The sequence below is a fragment of the Pseudonaja textilis genome, chromosome 6, assembly GCF_049901715.1.
Source record: "Pseudonaja textilis isolate UNSWEBS1 chromosome 6, rPseTex1.2, whole genome shotgun sequence".
Lineage (NCBI taxonomy): Eukaryota > Metazoa > Chordata > Lepidosauria > Squamata > Elapidae > Pseudonaja > Pseudonaja textilis.
The window spans coordinates 38,370,285-38,381,256 of record NC_141995.1 but is presented as its reverse complement, the minus strand read 5'-3'; the positions used below and the strand labels follow the sequence as shown (position 1 = coordinate 38,381,256).

Genomic DNA, 10,972 nt, shown 5'->3' with positions numbered 1-10,972 from the left:
CCCTCCCTTTGGAGGATCATCCCTGCAGAAATTAGACTGCCCCCCCCCCCAATTTGACAATCTTTCAGATGGCCCTGAAGATGTAGTTGTGCCAGTGAGCTGGGTTACCCAGAGTGTGAGGGAGCCCATCAAACAACTTATTTAATCATTGCTTTCACCGGACCCGCGGGGGGTATATTGTTTTTTATTGTTTTTATTTTATATTATATTTTATTATATTATTATTTTATTTATTTATTTTATTGTTTCTATTGTGTATTATAGAATAGTATGTTACTGTTTGTAAGCTGCCTAGTGTCGCTGTGAGTGAATAGGCAGCTATATAAATTTTCTAAAATAAAATCAATAAAATTCTAGAATTTCATTTCCTTGAGATGCTACCTCAAGGAAACCAAGATTCTGAGCAATGGCTGCTCAGTCCAAGGAATAAGAATGGGCCTTAGTAGGCCAGTTGAAGTGCTCCTCCATGCTTTAAGGATTACGGACACTGTGAATTGCCTTTCCGGATGCTACAAAAATGAATTGGTATTTGTCTTGGTTATTTAAAAAACAACATCCTATTCTTGGAGTGTATTAACTAGATCCTAGGCACAGCCAGATACTTATATTGAAGTGTAATTTACCAGTCCTGTCAAGAATTGGCAAAGGATGCTCCATACATTTCTTGCTCTGACTAACTAAGCCCTATTTTGGTTTAGTACTGAGGCTGGGAAATGGTGTGCATTAAGGTTATAGAAGCCAAGGGCCTGTTCTCTGTCTCCTCCAGCCCAAGACAACCAAGCACATAGGGTAATGCCCAGCAACCATGTCTGGGGAATTCTGGGAGTTGAAATCCACAATTCTTAAAGTTGCAAACATTGGACATCCCTGACTTACTGATTTCTATTCTGTGATTAGGGGGACCCGAAGATGAGCACTTAGAAAAAAAAAAATATTTTCTCCAGTTCTCCTTTTCCATAGATATATCTATACAGTCATTCTCTGAAGGGCTTAAGTGGCAAACCTTGTTCGATCTCTATCACCTTGACAGCCTTGGAGATACAACTTGCTCAGGTAGCAATGATTAATTTCACTCCATGCGTCTCATATGACTCCTCTTCCAGGAAATATAAATTCAAGGAAGATTTCTTTTAAGGGGGTATTATAGAAATTACACACCATTTTAAATATAGGTCTGTCTTGGATTGTTTTTTTTAAAAAGGCCAGCATCTTTGTTGTTTCCTCTTCTCTAGCTGGGTGCTTGGCTGACATCCCAGCCACTGTTTAATAAATGACTAATTGTTGTCATGGTTGCTGAAGCAAAGAAAAAACAACACCCTTGGATTGAATGAGCATGATTCATTCTTAAGTTTCTTTCCATCAACGGCTCTTCTGTATTTAGAGGCAAAATGGCAAGCAGCCAGATTTTCCAAGATCCTCAATGATATGGAGAGTTTTAAGAGTTGATAAAGGCCAGGGAAGGAGGCAAAGAAAGCTTGCAGCCTTTCCCTCGGTCTGCACATTGTATTTCTATTTTAGTAGTACTACAAAAAGGCTTCTATGGTAGTCTGACACAGTTGCAGTTACTAACTAGAGACATCTATCTACGCACACATAGGAAGATGTGACATAAGCAAAGGTAAGAAGAATAATTCAACTCTGACTTTTAGGTTCTTCTAATACTGACACTGACCTTTTAAATTGTTCATCTATTCTAATTAAAGGACAAATATTTATTAAAAATAGAGAAGGAAACATGTGTTTTAAATAAACTAGAAATGACTGTGAATTCCACAGATTATTTACAGGGACACATTTAATATCTTGGACTAATTCCCAGACTCCTCTTTCTATTTTTGGCTCTGCTTGGTTCCAGTGGTAAGTGAAAGTGAGAATAACATTGTATTTCTAGATGCAACTGTAATAATTCTTGGAAGATATACCTGGAAATCTCTCTTCCAAATAGTGTATATGGTGAATGTTGCCAGGAGATTAAATTAGGTGAAGTGAGAAAAGTCTTCTTCTTTATATTCCATCCTGAAGACATGTCTGCTCTCCCTCCAAGCTTCTATGGGGAGTTTGGGGGCTTCTTGGATATTATGGGGTGGGTTGTGGACTTGCTCATGAGGAAAAAAAAACATTAAATTGGACAAAACTCCATTATCCAAAATATTATTGAATAAGTGAGGCATTATTCTTGGCATGGAGGAGATTTCAGTCAAGAGAAAATGGCAACTGTATCTATAGTCTTCATGGATCTATCATAACCTTGTCTAACTCTTGCAACAGCACACTTTCACATTGTCATTTTAGTGATATATGAAGGATTACCTTGTTCCTGGATGACAAAAATCAAATCAAAAGATAAACACAACAAGTCTACAAGTTCCTCTTTTTATTAGCAGGTTTTATGAATTCTTAAAACCTTGCTGTGTGTCATAAAGTCATTGGTGCCTGTCATTCTGCACAAAGTTGCATCAAGAAAGAAGGAGTTCTCCAGTTATTCTGACTAGGGAAGAAACAATATCTCCATTTATCATTTAAACGTTGTTTTATTATTACATTTCATTTCTGCCTCTCAGTTTATATAAACATTCAACCCACCAGGAAGACCAGACCAAGAAATCAGTTCCACAGAATTGCTAAAAATACTTTTATTGAGAATGGCTACAGTGAAAAATTTGCACATCTGTGTTTTACTTCCTTCTCTTCTATTTTGATGAATTAGGAGATGTCTATCTGAACTGCTTACTTATACTATCTGTCTGTTGTGTTTTTAAAAATATTTGTATGTCTTATTTCCTAGATCTTGCATCATGCATTTATCCATCAGCATTATCTTCTTAACCCTCATAACAACTTACATTAATATATTTCAGTTTTTGCCAAGTTCTCTCCATTCTTTCATCTTATTGGCAATTCAAAAAGCCACCATCAGCCATAGACTTCTATCCATTTCATCCAAAGCGTAAAACTGTTATTCCTGTGGACATTATGCAGTCAGGGGCATCTATAAATCGAAAAAGTGAAGTCATTGTACAAATTAGATAAACCTTATACTGAGTTTCATTTCAGCCATGATATCATGACACAACTGAGACAAATCACTTCATTTCCCAAATGAAATCTGAACATATGTGATTCCATCATGTTTTCTGCTTAAGAAAGCAGAAAAACGCCACAAATATAACAAGGTTTCAGATTTCTGGAAGCCTTTACATTGTAGAAAGTTAGCACCCTCCCCACTCCTACAAAATGAAATATTTTGAGAAATATTAAAACGGGAGAATATTATGTTTCCCTCAATGAGAAATGGAGAAACATGTTTTTTTTAGAAGGAGGAAGCAGCCCACACCTTTTCTTAATAGCCTGTGGCAGATGTCAGCACTTAAGAGCTAAAGAGATAGCTCTATTCATAAGCAAATACTCTTATTCAAGAGCCAAAACAGGATGAAAGCCATTAAGCCACAGTAGGAATTGTTGGGCAACAACCTTTCAGAACACAAGCCTCATTGTATCACCATCAGAAACTTCAACCAAACACCTCAGACAAACACCTAGGATTTATACTTTGTGTATAGAGCCAGCTATGACCCTACATAACTCCTGTCAGAGGTGGTATTCAGCAGGTTCTGACCAGTTCTGGAGAACCAGTAGTGGAAATTTTGAGTAGTTCAGAGAACCGGCAAATACCACCTCTGACTGGAGATTTTACAGTATCCTTCCCCTGCCATGCCCACCAAGCCATGCCCACAGAACCAGTAGTAAAAAAAATTGAATCCCACCACTGACACCTACATGGCCCCATGGGAGTCTGACAACAGCCAATAGAATACATGTTCTTGCACAGGAATAGGAAGCTCAAGTGCAAAATGCAACAGAAAATATAAAAACCACCCATTCTCAGCTCCATGTGGTCAGCGGCACCAGAAAAACAAACTCTGGTGGTTCATGTTAGGAATTGATAGTCACTTAATAGTTGGGTTGGAAATATATAAACCAGGATAGACATTTAATACTGTCTCTTTAGGCAATGATAAAATTGTAATTGGGTCTGGTTCCTCAAATGGCCATAAGATGGAGCCAGAAACCTGGGTTGTTTGGTTCTATTGTTGCTAGTTGCTAGTTGGTCAATGTTCTGATGTTCACTGTTTCCTGATTATTTCCCTATTGACTGTTGCTGATCGTCATTATTCTTGGATTTGATGTCTGTTACTGAATTGTTTATGATACTGGACTTTGATTTTGGATTATCGCTGGACTGAAAAACTGACTGCTTTAACTATGTATGACTTGGACTGTTTGTTGGACTTTGCTTAACCGTTTACTGGAAGTAAACACCTACATTTTACTATACAGTGTATCTGTGTGCTGGTTGTGTGTTATTCTTTACCACTCTCACTACATCTCCCTGTGTGTGCTCATTCTCCTAACAGGGAATTACCTCAATGGTTCTATTCATCAATAAATGGACCCTCTTTCCAATCAGCCTCCAGCCTCCATTTTTTCTCCAGTGCCTTTCTCCCCGCTTGGAACTGAACCAGATGGATATTTCTTTCCATAACATAATAGCTGAAACATCTGAGGGCCTCTTTCCTGGTGATATATTTGTCTAATTGCTTGCAGGAAAACCTATATTGGTATATGGACTGTCAGGTTGGAGGTAAGCAGTTCCAATATCAGATACAAACTTCCTCTTATGGTTGCACTTTCAGCTTCTCAGTTTTCCAATAGTTAACCCAATTTGTCCACTTTCATGCCAATCTCAGTGACAATTTGCAGTGATTTTAATACTTTTATTCATGAATTGTATAAATTTGGTTCATTGTTTTTTGACCAGCCTGAAAGCTGGCATTTTCATGAGCTTTCTTTTCTGAGAAAGATGTAGGATTTGAAATAAGAAACCCAGTCGGGGGGTGGGGTGGGGAGTACAACATGAAAACATTCTTTGCAGACATTGACATTCTTTGCAGAATACCTGAGAAGTTGGCTTTCTCTGCTGCTAAATTCAGACACATTTTGGAGTTTCGGGATCTTCAGAAATATATTATCTGTTAAACTCCCTCCAAAGGGGGCTTATTTCTACCAGAATTCTGCAGGAGAGTAAATATATTTGAATTGAAAAGTTCTTCTTTTACTGAATAACCTTTTATTTGTTTGATTGATTGCTAATTATGTACTTTTGAAAAAAAGTGCTAGCTTTAAATGTTTTAAAATGTTACATTATTACTTTATTGCTTACCTCAGGAAAAGAGAACATGTGACTTGTCTAACATAATACCCATTTATTAGTAAATACTTTAATTAGTTGGGAAGTTGATTGTTCCAAGTTTTTTTAAGTGGCTGAGCTCTTTAATTGTAGCTGGGAGTCTTTCAAATACTCTGTTGTAACCTTTGAACTGATTTAGTGCAAATGGCTTACTTTTAAATAGGATTATTTCCATCATGCAATGTTTGTTGAGGTTGCATCATAGGTTCTCTTTGTTTTCACAGGGAGCCAAAGTTATAGAAGAAGAGGAAGGCAAATATGAAAAAAATACTCTTCATTTCTTCACTTGTTTTGCTATTCAAAGCTGCAATCTGTTCACTATTTCTATATATTTTCTGGTATTTTTTATTTCCTGAGCCCTACAGTACATGAAGATTGGCAGAATTAGGCTAACTTTACTTTAAATCGGTAGTGTCCAACCTTGGCAACTTTAAGACTCATGAACCTCAACTCCCAGAATTCTGTCTGGGTGCTCGGGAATTCTGGGATGTCCACAGGTTTAAAGTTGCTAAAGTTGGACATCCCTGCTCTACATAATACATTGTCCATGGGTTTTCCCTAAATTACCAGGCAACCTATCCATATCCATAAAGATACTTAACATAGTAGGAATGATGAGCTTTTGGTGGAATCAAAATGCTACAGGACCTTAGTTTGCCAAACGGTGCTTTAATTCTTCTTTCAGGGAAGGGTGCCTTTCTGCCTGTACATTTATCTAGAGATATTGCATTTCCTTGTCAGCATCCCAAAATGCTGGATTGCACAAAGGAGCATATATTTAACTCGCCTACCTTATTTCTTTAAGAATTTATCGGTAGCATAAAGGTCATTCAGGTACTAAGAAATCATATGCTGTTACCATGGGAAGGCAATGAACTGTTACTATGGCAACATGGAATAGCTGAGCAAGTTGTTATGTAAACTGAAACTGCAAACATACATTGTCAAAAACATTGGTGATATTAACACTTCCTTTTCTTGAAAAACATTGATGCTTGAACAAGTTTTGCAGTATTATTTTAGGGATGACTTAATAAGAACATAGGACCTGCTGATTAGAGCAGCAAACTATTCTATTTTTATACAATAGAGTTGTAAAAATTCAGCTATTGTCCATCTGTCCTGTCAAAAACAGCACATAACCCGGTATCAGTGGCCGGATTCAAAAATTTTTTACTACCCGTTCTGTGGGCATGGCTTGGTGGGCATGGCTGGGGAAAAATACTGTAAAATCTCCAGTCAGAGGTGGTATTTGCTGGTTCTCCAAACTACTCAAAATTTCCGCTACTGGTTTTTCAGAACTGGTCAGAACCTGCTGAATACCGCCTCTGCCTCGTGTACTTTAAACCCTAACAAATGTATTGCAGCAGTATCTTTTTTGGATGACATTCCATTTAGCTACATATAAAAGAATATTCTGTTGAGTTATGAGGACAAACGCATAGCCACAATAGGGAGCATCATCCTAGAACAGGGGTGTCAAATTCATGCATCACAGCATATCGGGACTTTTTCCCCCTTCACTAAACGGGCGTGAGTGGAGCCAGTATGTGATGCATCTGGTCCATGGGCCAGGAGTTTGACAGCCCTGTCCTAGGAGCATAGGGACACTTCCAGACACTTCCATGGTTACCTAAGAAACTCTTGAAATACTGGAGTTTAATTGTATATATTCGATTAAAATAAGTAAATAAGGAATGCAGCATGTTGCAAATGGTTTCATCTTTATTTACATCACGTGGTCAATAGACCTCACACCAACCCCATATCCAAAATAAAAAATTAAGAGGGGTCAAAGAGGAACAGGAAAGCATAAGATGATAATTACTTGATAGGAGAAAAAAATTGGAAATTGGAATTTTGCGTTTTTTCATTTCATTTCTACTTTCTTTTTCTTATTTTCTATATTCTTATTTTCTTTAATTTTCTCTTATTTTCCTATACCATACTTTTGTTTCATTGGAAAATTCAGCGGTGTGTGCGCATGTGTGTCTAAGTGAATGTAACTTAATGCTTTCTTTAAATCAAACTCATCTGATACAGCCAGTTTGATGTAGCGGTTAAAGCACTAGGTTATAAATCAGTAGATTATAAGTTCTAGTTAAGACTTAGCCATGAAAGCCAGCTTGGTGACTTTGGGCGTGTCACTCTATCTCAGCCCAGCCACCTTACCTCACCTTACAGGGTTATTGTAGAAAAAATAGGAGGAGGGAGGTGTGTTTTATAAGTTCCCCACCTTTAGTTATTTGTAAAAATAATGAAGACTGGATATAATAAATCATTATTATCAGCACAGAAAAAATGGTCATGAGAAGATGGCAATGAAAACCTAGTCAATGACTGCCATTTTATGACTGGACATACTTCAGAAGCCATTTTCAAAGCACTGCCTCTGACGTAAGTAGTGATTTGACGGCGTTAAACGCCTGGTCTTCTTTGTGCCCCCAGTGCCACGGTGACTTTTTGTCTAGTAATCTGTGTAGGGGTTCGGCTACTGAGGCTTTATGGGGCAAAAAGGATGCATAAAAGTTTAGGAGCCCCAAGAAAGCTTGTAGCTCCGTTTTGGAGGTCGGTGTGGGAGCTTCGTGGATCACCCTGACCTTGGACTCCAGGGGGTGAATGCCAGAGGCGTCAATTTTATAACCCAGAAAGTCCACCTGTCTAGTGGCAATGGCGCATTTTTCTTTTTTTAACTTGAGGCCATGCTGTCTGAACCTCTCTAACACTGCTCGCACTCTCTGGAAGAGTTGGGGTCTGTCCCTGGCCGAGACCAAGATGTTGTCGAAGTAGGGTACTACACCAGGGAGGCCCTGTAAAATCCGCTCCATGAGGGATTGAAAAATACCCGGGCAACACTTACGCCAAATTGGAGACGCTTGCATCGGAAGGCACCCTGTGAGTGACGATGGTCTGAAGTTCCGCTGTTTGGTTATCAACAGGGAACTGTTGATATGCTTGAGACATGTCCAATTTAGCAAAAATACTGCCCGGTTCGAATGTGTGCAATAAGTGCTGAATGACGGGCACGGGGTAGGCGCTAACTTGTAAATATTTATTGATTGTTGTCTTGTAGTCCGAGCAGATTCTCAGGCTACCATCTTTTTGAGGGTGTGACAATGGGCGTCTCCCACTTGGCGAAATCTGTTGGCTCAATGACCCCTTGTTTTAGTAGTTTATCCAATTCAGCGTCTAGTTTTGGTCGAATAGCAAATGGAACTCTACGTGGTTTTAATCTGATTGGGACTGCCTGGGGGTCAACGGTGAACGAGATGGGGGTTCCATTATAACACCCCAGCTCCTCGCTGAACACATCTGCGTAGTCAGCGAATAAGGAGTCAGTGTCTGAGGTTGAGACAGCATGGACTCCTGTTAACCCTAGGCCGAGGTGGGGAAACCAATCGAGCCCCAATAAGGTGGGTAGATTGCCGTTAACTACCACTAGAGGTAGGTGGCCTTTAAAAGCTCTAAAACTGACAAAGAACTTGCCTCTGCCGATCACGGGAATGGCCTTCCCTGGTAGTCCTTCAGACCGAACTGGCATCTCTGAAGCCGGGTAGTAGATAGGCTGGGGTGGAGTCTCTTGAGGGTGTTCCACGAGATTATTGAAAGCGCTGACCCTGTGTCAACCTCCATGTGGCACGGTTTACCTTCTAGGGAAACAGAGAGAGAAATTTTACTAACAGAGTGACAAGTACGCCTGGCAAGGCGGTGCGTGCGACAGTTTAATACTTGCCTCTGTGGTCCCGAGTGTGAGGACGGGGGTCTTTGTGCAGCGCTTTGGGGGCTTGGCAGACTCTCGCAATGTGCCCCCTCTTATGGCAGTTGTTGCAAACGGCTCCTTTAAACTTGCAGGTGGCCCTTTGATGTGATCCCCCACAGGCTAGGCACAGGGTGATGTGCTTGGGTGGACCGGTGTATTCTTGTTTGGCCCCTACCTGCGACCATCTGTCATTGGTGAGGCGATGGACATCGTTCTCATCGTTGTGGCCTTCCTCCGCTTCCACCTCTTCGGAATGGACTGGGAACGCTGCTAGCTTGGCGCTTGGGCCCTGAATTTCGGTGGCTGAGTTCGTTGCTAGCTCGGCTGCTAGGGCCTCCTCTACCGCTTGCGTGAGGTTGAGGTCTTTTTAGCTAGCAGTCGCCTCTGTAGATTGAGATCCTTGACCCCACAAACTAATTGATCGAGGAGCATGTCCTCCAGGTATGTTCCAAACCCGCAGTGCAGGGCTGCTGTTCTGAGGGCGGCCATATATTGGTTGATGGTCTCCTTACTTGATTGCTTCCTCATTCGGAACGTGAACCTCCTGGCGATTTGTGAAGGCCTGGGAGCGTAGTGGTTTGTGAGGATCTCAAGCAACTCGGACCACGGAACGTTTTTCAATTCTCTCGGCGCCACGAGTGCTGCAGCGGTATCGTAAACGGTGGCTCCGCAGTAGATTAGGAAATAGGATTTTTTCCGATGCTCTCCCGCATCCGACAGGCCGACCGCATCGATGTAATGATTGAAACGGTTCTTATACGATTCCCACTTCTCTTCGTCTGGTTTAAACGCCGGGAATACTGGATTGGAACTCATGGTGCTGGAACGGCTGGGCTACCTGCGGAAAAATCTCTCTGGGACTACGAACGCTCGTGAGTTACTAGTGATATCAGCTCTGGAGAGGTTTTTTGCTACCCTCTCTTTCTCTCTCTGGGTTACCACGTTGGCTGCTAGCCGTTGGAGGTGTCTTGATTCGCGCCAAAAAAGTGGGCGTTAGTGACTCTCTACAGCGCTGTGCTGTGATTCCTACTGGCTCGAAATTCAAATGACACCCGTTTGAATTTCGCGCCAAGTGCAGAGCGGCTGCGGCTCGCAGCGCTTCACTTTCCCTGTAGCGGGGCTAACAAGCGGCTACAGACGCTTCTAACTATTTGACTCAGACCGCTTTCTCTGGCTGCAGATCAGCGTTTCCCTTGTCGCCAGCTGATCGCTCTCTCTGGGCTGTAGATCGGTGGCTAGTGACTCAGCGGTTGCAAGGTGCTTCTGGTAGCCATCCCACCTTCGTCGCCAGTGTTAAGTTTGAGCAATGAGAGGCTGAACCAGAGCATGAGTGCAACAGTACTTTATTTTACAAATAAAGGGCTGACCGTGCTTGCCAAGCCTGGAACTGGCTCACAGCAATCAGCACCAGTTGGACCCCGCAGCCTGCTTTTATAGCTGGCTGCTGGGGAGAACCAACCAATGGGGAATGGGGGAATAACGCCCACACAAAGTGAGTGGACCTGAGTGAGAACTCCTTGAGTCCTCAGGACATAACAGTGTCCATGATATGTTGTCAATATTCAAAATGGCCCAGTTGGTCCCACATACTCTATATATTCATTTGATTTGCAGGAATGCTGTAAGCAATTGAGTACCTCTGCTGTGCATTAGGTTTCTGTCTGATTTTGCTGTTTGCCATCAGCTTCCCCACAAGTTATGTGAAACATTTATTTCTAGCTTAATAATATACTTCACACATCTCCTGAAGAAGAATAGACTAATTAACTCATGCTCTGATTACCATTGGTTAAATTTATTATACTGTTGTTTGGTTTCAGCCTCTTTGTATATTTTCAAAGGTGCTAGGTTCATCCTTGGAATATGCCTAGTAACTGCAAAGATTACAATTGTGTGTTTCCCCCACCCCCCCTTTCATTTCTTTTAAAAGAAAACCAGTCATTCTGCTCCTGGGGCCTGTAATG

General features: G+C 41.2%; 1 long non-coding RNA gene across 1 annotated transcript; it reads left to right on the top strand.

Annotated features, from left to right (window-relative positions):
• Nucleotides 1-1,337: 1,337 nt before the first annotated feature.
• LOC148125453 (uncharacterized) lies at nt 1,338-7,624 on the top strand. The gene is made up of 3 exons (XR_015744144.1): nt 1,338-1,618; nt 4,416-4,642; nt 5,473-7,624. It is a non-coding gene; the product is annotated as an uncharacterized LOC148125453 (long non-coding RNA).
• The last annotated feature ends 3,348 nt before the right edge of the window (nt 7,625-10,972 follow it).